The sequence below is a fragment of the Elephas maximus genome, chromosome 10, assembly GCF_024166365.1.
Source record: "Elephas maximus indicus isolate mEleMax1 chromosome 10, mEleMax1 primary haplotype, whole genome shotgun sequence".
In the NCBI taxonomy this organism is placed as follows: domain Eukaryota; kingdom Metazoa; phylum Chordata; class Mammalia; order Proboscidea; family Elephantidae; genus Elephas; species Elephas maximus.
In genome coordinates this window covers 90331453-90347419 of record NC_064828.1, presented here as the reverse complement: position 1 = coordinate 90347419, position 15967 = coordinate 90331453, and the positions used below count along the sequence as shown (strand labels likewise).

At 39.2% G+C, this 15967-nt stretch overlaps 1 protein-coding gene across 1 annotated transcript in view; it reads left to right on the top strand.

Annotated features, from left to right (window-relative positions):
- SPTLC2 (serine palmitoyltransferase long chain base subunit 2) overlaps positions 1-15967 on the top strand; it is a 132412-nt gene that overhangs the window by 74419 nt on the left and 42026 nt on the right. The gene's annotated exons all lie outside the window — the stretch shown is intronic.

Genomic DNA, 15967 nt, shown 5'->3' with positions numbered 1-15967 from the left:
TTTCTAATTGAATATACACTAGGTAATAAAGATAGTCCTGAATCCATTTATTCTGTCTTTGATGGGAATTATAGTCCAAAGTAGATATCTTGACTTAGGCAGTGAACAATAAAAAGTATGATGTTTGCTTTCTGGCATCTAGCTTCTGTCATTGATCACCAGAGGGCAGTGTTGACTACAGAGCAGTTACAATAAAGGGGAGCAATTGGAGCTGTTTTTTTTTCTTCTTCTTTTTTTATTGTACTTTAGGTGATTACACAACTCGTTCTGTGACATTGGTTGCAATCCCTGCAATGTGTCAGCACTCTCCCTATTTCCACCCTGAGTCCCCCATTTCCATTCCTCTGGTTTTCCTGCCCCTTCCTGCTTTCTCATCTTTGCTTTTGGGCAGATATTGCCTTTTTGGTCTCATTTGATTGTTCTAAGGAGAACTTTCCTCATGGGTGTTATTGTCTATTTTATAGGCATGTTTATAATTTGGCTGAAAAGTGATCTCTGGGAATGGCTTCAGTTCTAAGTTAGAAGGGTGTCTAAGGGCCATAGGCTCGGGAGTTCCTCCAGTCTCCAGTCTCTCTTGGACCAGTAAATCTGATCTGTTTTTTTGTGTGTGTGCTTTAGGTGAAAGTTGCAATTGTTTTTTTTTTTTCCTTAACTTTAAACTGTATTTCCATCATGAGTATGGGACACACATTAATTTTACTTGTTGCTTTTTTAACGTTTTAAATTTTAGTGTAAAATCAGTTTCACTCTTTTAATTTCACATTGTCAACCTTGGAGCCCTCCAGTTTACAGTTATGTAATATTTTGTTGTGAGATTCATTTGGCTTGTATTGAAAAACATGAATGAAATGGTACGTGTAAATTTGATTGAATTTAAATCTGTTTTCTTAAATCAGAAATTTGCCTTAATGTTTTTTCTGATGTGTGATAGGTCCTTGTTATCTCTAGTGAGAGGTTTTTGTTTGTTTTCAAAATAGTGACGTGATCATTTTCAGTTTCATAAATTGATTCCCTGGGAAAGAAAATATTTCATTATTGTTGTGAACAGGAGATGGAGCCCTGTGGAGTAGCTACAGCTTTATCTCCTCCTTCCAATATGGTGTTACTGGAAATTGTGTGCTTTGATCTGAGGTGTGTGTTTGTGTTGGTTGGTTGGTTTGGGGCTGGCCTTTATCTAGTTACTTCACATAGATACGTTAACCATATCAATTCAGGACATAGATTTAGGTGACAAAACTTGGCTAACAGCTGTCAAAGTTAACTTTGGATAATTTCCTTGCCTGTCCTAGAGGATGGATCTATGTGATGCATTACCTCTGAATAAATGATTTATCTGTAATAAATAATAGAATCAGGGCTTTGCTAGTGGTGAGGAAATGAAATTTGGTAACTAGATAAAGGCTCTCGGTTAGCACTAGTTTTCCAGTTATCTATTGCCTCTGTAACCACTCCAAAGCTTAGTGGTGTGAAACAATAACCATCTTATTGTGCTCACAGATTCTGTGGGTCAGGAATTCGGTCGGGGCACAGCAGAGATGGCTTGTTTCTGCTCCATAATGTCTGGAACTTCAGCTTGGAACACTCTAGTGGCCAAGGAAGACTCAGATGGTGGGGGGCTGGGATCATGTGGAAGCTTCTTCACTCACATGTCATCTGGGCTGGAGTGACTTGGCAGGTGGGCTTAGCAAGGACTGTTGTCCAGAGCACCTTCAAGTGTCCTCTCCATATGGCTGGGGTCCTCACAGCATGATAACTGGGTGTCCAGAGAGGTACTTTCCAAAGAGCAAGTGTTCCAAGAGCAACAGGCAGAAACCTCATGGCCTTTACTGATCTAACCACACCCTGTTGATTAGAGCAAGTCCCTAAGGCTAACTCAGATTGAAATAAGTAGATGGAAAAATTAGACTCCACTTTTCAATGGCAGACGTGTCAAAGAATTTACAGCTGTTTAAAAAACCAGCTTCTAAATAATATCTTTTAAAACTTACTCCTTAAAATGTTTAATTAGTGTGACAAACTTCTGTTGGTCTATGTTGTTTCTCTAGCAGAACAGAAGTTAAAAGATATTGAACCAAAATGAAGAAAAGTAGAGATAAGTACTATTTATCATAAAGCTTGCTTCCTGATATTAATTAAATCTGACCTGATTTCTTTTAGATTTGAGTGTGTAAGGTAACGATTATTTTTATGACATCATTGAATGCATCTTTGTATTGTCTTTGTAGGAAAAGAGGTATGAACCAGAGCAGTGGCCTTTTTACTATGCCTTAGCGTGAAAAGAAGCATCTACTGTTAATTTCCTAAGGGTATTATTATAATAGAAATGGCCTGACTTGAGAGAAACTTCATGTCTTATATGCAGGACATCGAATTTCATTAATTCCACAAACACTGAGTATCATACCACATATAAATCAGAACCCATAGACCATTTGAATAGAGAATATGCTTGAAGAGTATTGGGATGCAGAGAAAAGTTGGTTGTTCTGTAGCACAGAAAAATTGATGTTTTATTAATCATTCCTCATATATTTGAGTGCCCGCTGTGTGCTAGTTGCTGCTGTAGGCACTTGGGATTCATCAAAGAACAGAACAACCCAAAGTTCCCGCCTTACGGAGTTTCTAGTGTGCTCAAAAGTAAGCACTCTGGACAGATAAAGCAGGGAAGGCTGAGGATCAGGAATACTGGGGGAACCATTTTGTAATTTTTGACAGGGTGGTCAGGGTAGGAAGAATTTGAAGGATTTTGAAGGAGGTTTTAGCCATGAAAATACGCAGAGGTAGAAGACCCTGAGATGGAGGTGACTTTGTTTTCCAGGAACAGCAAGGAGGCCAGTGTGGCGGAGTGGGGTGACCAGTGAGTGACAGTGAGGTCAGGGAGGTGGTGGGAGGTGGGGGTTGTATGGAGGGTGAGTATCCTGACAGGAGGCGGGCTTGTAAGGGTATTAGGTTGACATGGAAACAGACCTACCCACACTAGTTCTCTTGCCCTGTGTAGTGTAGTGTCGACTTCAAATTCTTGAAATAAATAGCTTCTGTGGGCTGCTTAATATTGGCCTGTTGCAGATAGGTTAAGAATTTTATTGAACTTCAGATTTCATGAAAAGATACAGAAAACAATGTAATTAACATTCATCTACCCACTACCCATATTTAAAAATGTTACTATTTTGCCCTGTTTATCTCACTTTTATAAAATAACCAGATATATAAAACCCGTTTAGTACTTCCCTCTGCTCCTGTTTTCCTGCCTTCCTCAGAGGTGATCACTATTCTGAAATTGTCTCCTTCCATCATTTTATAATTTTACTATGTATGTGCCCATAAATAGTGGATACTATGAGTATCTTACACTGTGTGAAGGCTCACTATCTGCAAAATAACTTCAAAAATGTTTACAAGAGTTAACTAAATCAAAATCTACTATAATAATACATCTTTGTGTGCACACTAACAAAAACATTTTCAATTGTGCGTGAGTCTGGGGAAGAGGATGTACCTGTACTTAAGTCATATCTTGGCTCTTCTCCTGGTAGGACCATGTCTCCTGTTCATTGGAGTTGTTTAAATGTGTAGTACAATATCTCAGTCATCTTCCTCACATTACTAACAAAAATGTTTTGTGACATTGTGGAAAAGCCCACGAAGGAAGTATGCGAACCCAAGATGTACAAAAAAGCCCCTACATTCAAAGAAAATGTAAAAGTGCTAAAGCTTACTGAGACAGATGAACACATAAATGGGAAATACTATATGTCTGATCCTGTACAATATCATTAAATACTGCATGCAAACCCAGTGCCCTCGAGTCGATTCCGACATACCTAAATTTTTTGGTGAGGATTAAATAGATAATTCGTGTTTTAGATGCTTTATACTTCGTAGAAATTCTTGGTTTGTTATTATATAGGTATTTAAGAGTGAGTAGTTTGGGGGGAAATTGTTTGCAGTTCTTGAATGAGCCAAGAACACATTCAATTTTTTTCTATTTTTAATAATCTAACATAGGCCCTCTACCTAAAAATTCACGGTCTAACACACTTGTGGCTTAGTGGCCAAGAGCTAACTAAGAGGTTGGCAGTTGGAATCCACCAGGTGCTCCTTGAAAACCCTATGGGGCCATTCTACTCTGCCCTATAGGACTGCTATGAGTCGGGATCCACGCAACAGCAACAGGTAACAGGTAACACACTTGTAGAAACAGATTGTATTACAATAATGAGGGCTGCCTGTACTGTTCTGTGTTGTAAAATGTCATATTGTATGAATCTTTCTGCAGCCTGCTTTCTCAAATTCATTATTTTATAGTATTCCATATTTTAAACTTACCCCAACTTTTTGGTTCATTACCTTTTGATGGGCATTTAGATTGTTAGCTGTTTTTATATGTTACCTAATACTGCAGTAGCTATCTTTGTACACGTCTCTTTAGGGTTTATGCCTTGTAGTGATATTGGTGGGCATCTTTAAAGGTTACTAAATTCTTTCTAAGTGCTTACATCAATTCACTCTCCTGTTAATTCATTGCCGTCTAGTCAATTCTGACTCCTAGTGACCCTGTAGAATAGAGTAGAACTGCCCCCATAGGGTTGCTCTCCCATTAGTAGCATGAAAGTTAGAGTTTTCTCATTTCTTTGCCTAAGGATATTAAAAGATATTGTCAGTTCTTTTAATCCTGCCAGTATGATGGGGTGTGAAACATTATCTCATTGTAGTTTTTATTTGTACTTCCCTGATTATTAGGTTGACCATCTGTTCATATGGGTTTTTTGGTTTGTTGATTCATGTTTTTTGACTACCCAGATTTCTTCCTGTCAACTGCTCATTATGTTCTATGCCCATTATTTTATTAGTTTGTCTTTTTTATTTGTAGTTCTTTATATATTCTGGAGGCCTGGTGGTGCAGTGGGTACAAGCTCTGCTGCTAACCAAAAGGTCAGCAGTTCAGATCTACCAGCTGCTCCTTGAAAACCCTATGGGGCAGTTCTACTGTCCTATAGGGTTGCTATGAGTCAGAATTGACTCGTTGGCAATGGGTTTGGTTTTATATATTCTGGATAATAATTCTTTGTCAATATTTTCTCTTAGTTTTTGGCTTTTCTTTTAATCCTACCCATTTTAATATAGTAGAATTTATATTAAGAAATTTTTCTCGCCTTAATGTTAAATATATTGTACAAAAATGTTTCTTGTTTTTTTCTGTTTGCTCATTTATTGTGCATCTTTTTGCATGATTATATGTGTGTGTGTATGTGTGGTTTACTTGTGGGGCATTCCTATTTTGAATTTCATCTTGGATTTTCTAAGCTTCCTGGATCATAGATTAAAAAGCTGCAGACTTTTGTAAATGGAAGAACTCCTTCACTAATGTGTAATAAAGATGACGCTTAAAATTTCCATTTAGCATAGAGAGGAAAAGGTCACAAATAATGTGAGTGCCTAGTCCTAGATTTTATGGCGGTCTATGGGAATATTAGAAAGAAAAAGCTGGTTCTGTTTTTCCCAGTTTTCCTTTCATGCCCTTACACGCTAATTTTCTGATTCCTGTTACTAGATGTACAAATATTATTTGCATAAATTCACGTTGACATAATATTTTCTCCTTTTTGCAAGGTATAATAATTTTGTTCAAGTCCACATTTATTATGATTTCTCAGATATTGTGTACACTGTTGTTTCACCATAAACAGTCCTTCCCCTGGGGCCACTCCAGAAGCCTTTCTCTTGCCAAACAGGATGCTAAACTGTAAGCTGACAGAATTCCATTGCAGGTGGAACTAAAGACAGTGAAGAGTCACCAGGAAATTTCACTGTCTTTTCTTTTTTCTAAAGTGTCAGTTTCAGATCATTCAAAGAATTACAAGACTAGGGCTTTAAATAAGCTACAGTTAGTATGGCAATTTCTTTGTTGTGTTTTTGCACTTGAACTACCACATATGTGTTTTAATCTCATTACCACATATATTCTACCCCATTTGGGACTCAGGTTCACTTTTCTGCAGGTACTGTGTTTGAAAGAAGTATTTTTTAAGATCATGAATTTTCAACAATAAAAAGACAAATAACCCAATTTAAAAAAAGGGCAAAGGATTTGAACAGACATTTTACCAAAGATAATGTATCTGCTAACAGATACGTGAGGAAGTGCTCATGATCATTAGCTATTAGAGAAATGCAAATCAAAACACAATGAAATTACAGCTCACCCCAACAAGACTGGCATTAATCCAAAAAACACAAAATAATAAATGTTGGAGAGGTTGTGGAGAGACTGGAATGTAAAATGGTATAGCCACTTTGGAAATCAATTTGGCACTTTCTTAATAAGCTAGAGATAGAACTACTATATGACCCAGCATTTCCACTCCTTGGAATATACCCTAAAGAAATAAGAACCTTCACATGAACAGATACATGCACACCCATGTTCATTGCAGCACTGTTTACAATAGCAAAAAGATGGAAGCAGCCAAGGTGCCCATCAATGGATGAATGAATAAATAAATTATGGTATATTCACACAATGTAATACTACACAACGATTAAAAACAATGATGAATCTATGAAACATTTCATAACATGGAGGAACCTAGAAGGCATTATGTTGAGTGAAATTAGTCAATTGGAAAAGGACAAAAAATATATGAGACCACTATTGTAAGAACTCTAGGTAAAGTTTAAGCACAGAATAAAATATTCTTTGATGGTTATGTGGGTGGGGAGGGAGGGAGAGGGATATTCACTAACTAGATAGTAGACAAAAAAAATTTTTAGGAGAAGGGAAGGGCAACACAAAACGCAGGGATAGCCAGTACAACTGGACTAAACCAAAAGCAAAGAAGTTTCCTGAATACAACCAAAAGCTTCGAAGACCAGAAGAACAGGGACGGGGGTCTGGGGACCGTGGTTTCAGGGGACATCTAGGTCAATTGACATAACAGCATGTATTAAGAAAATGTTTTACATTCCACTTTGGTGAGAGGCGTCTGGGGTCTTAAACGCAAGCACCTGGCCGTCTAATATGCATAAATTGTCCTCAACCCACCTGGAGCAAAGGAGAATGAAGAACACCAAAGACACAAGGTAAATATGAGCCCAAGAGACAGAAGGGGCCACATAAACCAGAGACTCCATCAGCCTGAGACCGGAAGAACTAGATGGTGCCCAGCTACCAGCAATCACTGCCCTGACAGGGAACACAACAGAGAGCCCCTGATGGAGCAGGAAAACAGTGGGATGCAGATTCTTAAATTCTTGTAAAAAGACCAGGCTTAATGGTCTGACTGAGACCAGTCATGGAACCCGGACCCTTTGATAGCCCAAGATTGGAACCATTCCCAAAACCAACTCTACAGAGAGGAATTGGCCTGGACTATAAGATAGACAATGATGCTGGTGAGCAATAAACATCGTGGCTCAAGTAGACATGTGAGACTATGTGAGCAACTCCTGGCTGGTGGAGAGAGGAGAAGGAAGAAGGGGACAGGAGCAGGTTGAATGGAGATGGGGAATATAGGGTGGAGAGGAGGAATGTGCTGTCTCATTAAGGGGAGAGCTTCTGGGAGTACATGGCGGGGTGTATATGGCTTTTTGTATGGGAGACTGACTTGATTCGTGAGCTTTCTCCTAAAGCACACACACACACACAGAAAAAACCCATAAATTTATGTATCTCTTCTGTAAGCTACTCTATTGTTGGAGCTTTTAGTATTTTTAATATGTGGTTGTAAATTTGAAGCTTCTATTCAGAATTTCAGTTTTGAGACTGATTTAGGAACTTAAAGAGTTTATATATGATTTCTGCTCAATTATGTCTTGTTTTTTTCTTCTTGGCCCAATATGGACCCTTCTTGACTTGTAGTGTAGCTCTCTTGTTGAAGCATGACGATATCTTTGACATGTCCTTTTTTTTTAAATGTACATATTGTTTTATTTTTTCAAAACCCTCTGTAACTTCTGGAAGAAAATAGAAAATTTGTACATTCTAGTGTTCCTGATGTTCTTGCTTCCCCCCCTGGCTTAAGGGGCGGTGGGCAACGGAGAAGAACTAAGAATTGTGGAAAAAATCAGTAATTTTAACTGTCCCTAGATCTCATGAATTAGGTCTGGAGTTATTATGTCAGAGTTAATATTTCTGAGTATAATATATTTTCATCTTTTTTTTTTTAATTCTGAAACAATCACAAATTTACAGAAAAGTTGGAAATACAGCACAAAGAACTTTTTTTTTCCCTGAACCATTTGAAAGTAGGTTGCTGACCTGAAACCCCTCATCTCAAATACTTTAGTGTATTTTCTACAAGCCAGGGACATTTTCCCACCCAGCCACAATGCAACCATTGAAATCGAAAAGCTGACATTAATACATTCATTAATTGAGGCGAAAGCAATATTAATAAATAAAATAACTAATACTGACCTAATCTTCAGACCCGCTCTAAGTTTTGCTTGTGTCTCAGCAATGATTTTTATAGGAGAAGGACCTGGTTCAGAATCACGTGTTGCATTTTGCTGTCACATCCCTTTAGTCGTCTACTTGGTCGCAGTTCCTCCATCTTTCCTTGACCTTCGTGATGTTGATACTTTTAAAGATTACAGGTCAGTTATCTTGTAGACTGTTTCTCAATTTGGATTTGCCCAGAGTTTCCTCGTGGGTAGGATTCAGGTTCTGTATTCCTAACGGGATCATCACAGAAGTGATGCTGCAGTTTTTCTTATTGCACCCTCTCTTTGTTATCTCAGTTAAATCCATTCCCGTCTTCAGAGTTATTTAGCCAACTTTCCCCAGCTTCAAGCCCTTGTCAGATTTTGGTGATTGTGCCTGTCTCACTTCTGCTTGTTCCCATTGCCTCAATGCTATTTCAGGCTCTGATTACCTATTGCTTAAGCTATTGCATCAGCCCCTAACAGCCTTTTTTTTGCTCTTTTTATACACTAACACTTGTTAATCTTCTAAACATACAGATTGTTTGCAACCTGCTTAAAGATAAGCCAGTTTTGTTGAGTGGATTCTGACTCATGGTGACCCCATGTGTGTCTGTAACCCAGTAACTAGCATCAGAAGTCCTCTGACTTCAAGAGGAGGGATGAGAATCAAGATCAGCACAAAGTTGATTCCCATGAGATGGAGGTCAGACATACCTTCACTCTCCAAATTTTTTTTTTTTTTTTACCAATTTTGATACTAGCCATCCTCCCCACGGCACTCACTACTTCTCTGCTGGGTTCGATAATTCATTGCCATGGCCACACAAAACTCATAGACCATATTCACGATTATGGGGTTTGTTAGGGAAGTAACAGGAACAACTCAAGAGATAGGATACAGTTCTTTAATTAGGACAGTTTCTAACCAAGACAGCTGTCAGCATTCTATCGGTCATGCCCACTGTCCAGCCTTGTTCTTGGCCTGGTCTCTGCCTCTGGGCTTCACTCAGCCTGGCCTCCGCCACCAAAAGTGCCCAGAGGCACCCTATTCCACCACCAAGCCTCCTGCCTATAAGCACTCAGTCCTCTCTTGCTCCGTGGGTCAGCAAGCCTACCTCCACCAACAAGTGCCTGGAGGCACCCCACTCCACCAGCAAGCCTTCTGCCCAAAGGTGCTCAGCTCTCTCACTCCATTGACCAGGAGCCCACCACAGCCATCTCACACTGGTCTTCTGGTTCCCACCACTTGTACTGCTGTGCAGTCTATCCCGTGCCATTTCCTGTCATCTCCAGTGTTACAGCTCCCTTTGTCTCCTGGATTAGGAGGTTCTCAGCACAGGGATTCCAGGTATAAAGGATACACTCTACTCCAGGTTCATTTTCTTGATGGTAGTGAGTTCCTCCTCAACCACTGTAGGACTGGCCCTTATATAAGTCTGCTCTTGCCATCAAGACCACAGTCACCTAATTTGCACAGTAATCGACCAATCCCCACAAGTGTTTTATATACCTTATTTGCATAGTAAACTGTCTAATCCCTGCAAGGTACATTAAGTAGGCCAGTCACAGGGCAGGCTGTGGTTCAACCAATTATTTTTTGGCAGAATTATAAACCCAAGGCCAAAAAGGCCATATATACGAGAAACCCATTATACTGCAGTGTCAGTGTAGAACTGTGCACCATAAAATTTTTTTTTATTGTGCTTTAAGTGAAAGTTTACAGTTCAAGTCAGTTTCTCATACAAAAATTTATACATACATTGTTGTGTGACCCTAGTTGCTCTTCCTATAGTATGACAACACACTCCTCATTTCCACCCCAGTTTTCCCATGTCCATTCAACCAGCTCCTGCCCTCCTCTGCCTTCTCATTTTACCTCCGGACAGGAGCTGCCCATTTAGTCTCATGTATCTACTTGAACTAAGAAGCACACTCCTCACAAGTATCATTTTATGTCTTATAGTCCAGGCTAATCTTTGTCTGAAAAGTTGGCTTTAGGAATGGTTTCAGTTTTGGGCTGACAGAGTCCAGGGGCCATGTCTTCTGGGGTCCCTCCAGTCTCAGACCATTAAGTCTGGTCTTTTTACTGGAATTTGAGTTCTGCACTACACTTTTCTCATGCTCCGTCAGAGACTCTCTGTTGTGTTCCCTGTCAGGGCAGTCATTGGTGGTAGCTGGGTACCATCTAGTTCTTCTGGTCTCAAGCTTGATGAAGTCTGTGGTTTATATGGGCCTTTCTGTCTCTCAAGCTCATATTTTCCTTTTGTCTTTGGTCTTCCTCATGTTCCTTTGTTCTAGGTGGTTTGGGAGCAGTTGAAGCATCTTAGATGGCCACTTGCTAGCTTTTAAGACCCCAGATGCCACTCACCAAAGTGGGATGCAAAACATTTTCTTAATAAACTTTGTTATGCCATTCGACCTACACGTCCCCTGAAACCATGGTCCCCAGACCCCCGCCCCTGCTACTCTGTCCCTTGAAGGGTTTGTTTGTATTCAGGAAACTCCTTAGCTTTTAGTTCCGTCCAGTTGTGCTGACTCACCCTGTATTACGTGTTGTCCTTCCCTTCACCTAAGGTAATTCTCGTTCCGTAGAATTTTCGGTGGCTGATATTTCAGAAGTAGATCACCAGGCCTTTCTTCTGAGGTGTCTCTGGGTAGACTCTAACCTCCAACCTTTCAGTTAGCAGCTAAGCATATTAACTGTTTATACCACCTGGGGACTCCTTGATTAAAAATACAAATAATAGTTGCAATAACAATCTTTAGTGACTACCAGTTGCTTGAAGAATAAAGTTCAAATTCTTCATATGATGTTCAGGATCTGACTCCAGCTTAACCTATCTTTTTCTGTACCTTCTCAGATGCCCATATTTAAATCCCTTGGTTTTCTAGGCACAGAATGCTTATCCTCTTATCCCCCAGCTTATATTCATCCTTCAGGGCCAATTGAAACACTGTCTTTTAGACTGCCTTTGTGCTAGTGTCTTTTTTCCTTCCAAAAGCCATACACCACAATTTTATAATATCTTAAATTTATAATTTTGCCTCACAGGGGCAAAATTCAAAGTGTGTATGAAAGTCAGTCAATAGACTTTTATGCTAGATGCTGCAATTTAGAATTTGTACCCATTGCGGTACCACAGATCACTTTTGGGTGTCCTTTCTAGCCATGGTCTCATAACTCCCACCCAGTTGATTGGGTGGGACTGTGCAATAGGGTAATTATGACCAACCAAGGGAATTGGTCAGTTTTCCCTTAAAAGAGCCAATTCTAGAGCAGAAAGAAATACCACCACCACCAGGGAAGAACAGCCAGGAGCTGGCACATCCTTTGGACCCAGGATCCCTGTACTGGGAGGCTCCTGGGACCAGGAGACAGACAGAGAGAGTGAACTGTAACCCTGACAATGGCGAGAAGCGGTGGCAAGAGAGACCCAGTGGCAGACGCCAGGCGGCAGGCCTGTCCTATGGCATCGCTGTGTGCTGGAATCAACTTGACGGCAACAGGTACTCAGAGCCAGAGATGTGTTTGCTCTGTGCTAACCGGCAGATGTTGGAGCTCATCAATGAGATATCGGTACAGAGAGTAGGAATCATCTGGAAGAACATCAAGACTCAAATTAGGACTGAGAGAGAAGCTGAGCTGTTTCTTACAGTTAGGACTCACAGATAACTGTAAAGCAGACCGGACTTGAGTTAAGATATTAAGTACTTGCTTGTCATTAAATGCTTCAGTTGGGTTTTAAGTTTGTCCTTTAACATTTATTCTGTTCCAAGCAAATATATGACATGGGTCAGATTGCAGGGTTTGTGGCAGCATATGTTCACACAATGGCTACCACCTCTCTTTATTTTTCTGTATTCCAAAATCGGAATTAGTGATTTTGAAATAGTCGTTTCATGCTGATAGTACTGTTTTCTTGTGAAATGTTGAACAACTCTTCTTAGGTAGCAGTACGTTTAAGATAAAATAAAAACTAAAAGGTGCCTTGATTTTTGAGCAATTGATGGGGTTAAAAAATGAGAAACCGTTTAACTTTGACACTGAGAAAATTTTCTTATAACACAAGTACAGTGAAATAATCATAATATTATTGCTTTTAATGAGCTTTTAGTTTTTAGGGTCATTTATAGGTAAAGCATAGAAGGTTTGAGTATGGATATAAACCAGGCATAAATATTAAAAACTTTGCTAACAGAAAAGTAGGGTTGTAGAAAGAGAGCGAAGGAAGGTGAGGGACATGTGGGTATATCTGTTTCTATTAGCATACTTGGTGCTAAGTCAGTAGATATTACTTTAAGCTTATAAATCAACAAATTTTAAAACTTTAAGAATAGCATTTCAATTTACAAAGGTAACTAGCCACTAAAAGAATTAAAAATGGTAATATAACAAAAAATGGTGATAATCAGTGGAGTAAACATGGAAAGTAGTGAAAGCACAAATGACCCATCGAGACACCATCTACAGTTGATGGGACAAGAATCAGAGGTGTTTAAGTGTGTCATTCAAGCACTGTAATGCCAGCTACCAGGAGAGCCAAAAACAGAACCTAGAGCTACCTCCTGGGAATGGCTATGGAGGTGGTCAAGGGAGGAGGGAGGGAGAGAGAGACTTCTATTTCTTATTTAATAATATTCTGTACTACTAGAATTTTATTTTGCCATGTAAATAAGTTACCTTTGTGATTAAAACTTTTTTATGACTAGATTTTTTATTGTTTTTTTATTTCTTAAGTAAAAGTTTACAGTTCAAGTTATTTCTCATAGAAAAATTTATACACACATTGTTATGTGACCCTGGTTGCTCTCCCTATAGTGTGACAGCACACTCCTCCCTTCCACCCCGGATTTCCCATGTCCGTTCAGTCAGCTTCTGTTCCTTTCTGCCTTCTCATCTCACCTCTGAACAGGAGCTGCCCATTTAGTCTTGTTTATCTACTTGAGCTAGGAAACACCCTTTTCACGAATATCACTTTATTTATGACTAGATTCTTACAGATTCATATAGATAAATCACTTATATGGAAATAACTCCTGCTTAAAATAAGACAGAAAGTAGGGCTTAAATACATACAGAAAGAATATGTGGTTGACTATTAATAAACCTTAGTTTTCATCTTTTTTGTGGAAGACACGTTGCACCTTGGTGTGATACACTGTAGAGCCTTCAGAAAAACTGGAGAGTGCTGTGGAAGTTGAGATTCAATTCCTACCCTACTGAGCCACTCCTTTCCCCCTCCTCCCCACCTTTTCCTCCTTTAGCCTCTAATTCCTGTCCTATTCCCCCAAAGGAGAGAGAGACATGATAGATGCTGAAAGACATCTTACCTAGGAACCAAGGTAAGATTCTACTGAATGGGAGCTGCACTGCCAGCGTGCTTGCCCCTAGAGTGGGAAGATTGAGTTTGAACAGGCTGGAGAGTAGAAACAGTGAGCCCTAGGAAATTCTGACAGAATACACTAAAAAAAATTCTAGTTTTTTCTTCACACATCACTAACGCATGTCCAGTAATGGAAATTTAGCCATAAGATCTGTGTATGAATCCAGACAAAATGTCTGAGCAGAACAACCAAAAATTTCCTTTTCTCTTTTCCAGAGTTGTATTTTGATGTGTTTTATTTCTGGCCAATGATGTAGCTAAAAACATGCATAGCACCCAGCTTAGTGTCTGACATCTAGTAGGCTTTTGATAAGTTTATTGAATGAATGAAGAATGATGCAGAAATATTAGAGAACAAGTGGGTTCTTAAGTACTTTATTATAGCATTGATTGTGTAGTTAAATGCTAAGTCCAACTGGCCAAATCTTGGAGCAGAATAAACTAGATGGGTACATTTTGATAGATAAAATTAAAAGTGATGATAGGAAATGTAAAGATTGTATCCATGTAGAAAACTGCTCTTTTATCTCTTAGTTTTGAAAGGAACTGGGCCCATTCAGGTGCCTTTTGGTGTAGGAGAAGAAAAGAATATCTTGGGCACATTGAAGTTTGATTAAGATTAGGTTTGGCTCATTTGAATTTATTCCAGTAATAGACTTGTTAATGAGGTGTTAAATGATCACCTTGAGAACCCCAAGGAATTGTCAACAACTAATTTAGGAGAACTGAGAAACTTAAAAAAAAAAAAAAAAAATACAGATTCATATGCTGAGAGGGCAAAACTATTGAAAAAATAAATTCTTTGAGGGTCATAAAGAGAGAATTTCCTGCTTGTGGGTGGGGGGAGCTTTTAATACCCACTTGTGTTTTTTTTGTGTGTTTGGTGGGAAGACTGCACCCATTGAGCCTCTGCACCCCTCCCACCAAGCACTAGGCTTTTTGAGCCCAGGAACGTTTTGCAGCTTGCATTTTTTCACTTTTTTTCCTGTAACACTCTGCTTTGAAGTAGTTCGTTTTACTATTAGACGTTCATCTAAATAAAAATTACATTTTCTAACGAACAGTTTTATTTTCACCCATAGTACTGTTTAATAGTGTATCTGACCTTGAGAGTCAAAGACTAGATAGAATCCTAGTGTCTTATAACTGACTGCCTGAAACACTGTTGTTAAAAAAGATTTGATTCAACATTTATCAAGCATCCACTCTGTACCCTGTGGTAGACATTCTGTGTGAAAGGTGCAGAGTGGAACAATACGTGATCCTTGTCTTTGAGAAAATTTCGTCTAAGATTCAGGGGAAAAAACTGAATTCAGAGCCACAGATAAATTCTTCCTTTATTCAACTTCCCCTTTTCTCAATTTCTTCCTGCCTTCTCGTTCCCTACAACCTCCTTCCTCACCCAGCCCCAAAGAAACCTTAACCTTCTTTAAAGCAAACTCAACTCTTAACCCAGAATCCACTAAAATCCAGAGACAGAAATTCCTTATGAATTTTTCTAGTGAGTTACTAACAATCAGTGAAAATGAAAATATTTTCCTTTTGTAAAGAAGCTTCTTCATTATCTAGTACAAAGGGCTTTGACTGAAACCAGCAAGTAACATGACCACTTCACAGGGGGGGAAATTTGACCTCACAAATGGGACAAGTTTTCTCAGTGTCTCAACTTCTGAAGCTGCGTTTTTATTTCTAATGTTCTGATTTCTGGTCTGCTAATTTTCCAAAAAGTAGCTAAGCTTAGTTGTGAGTGATGAGGCCTACGAATGAAAGCCCTTTTGGGTGTTTGCCTGCCTATTTCCTCTCCATGGATCAGTCACCCATTTCACTTCCCTCTCTGCTTCAGAAATCTGTTCTGAATACTCGAGACTTTTTGTAGCATGGTCTTTCCTGTTTCTTCCTCCACTCCCATATCTTTGTTCTAAAATCCACATGCTAATAAAAGCTTTTGCCAGGAGAGTGGTCTCTCCTTTTGGGTCTTGTTTCAGGTTTTTTTTGAAGCAGATAATTAAGGTGCCCACAGGCAGCAGGCTAGAAGCTAATCTTTGAACAAATATAAACTTGTTTATTAAGTAGAATATTGCTTTTAGTACAAAGCATAAATAAGGGGTTCCAGTGTGTTCTTCTGGGGCAGGAAAGGGACCCTAAATTAGATATCC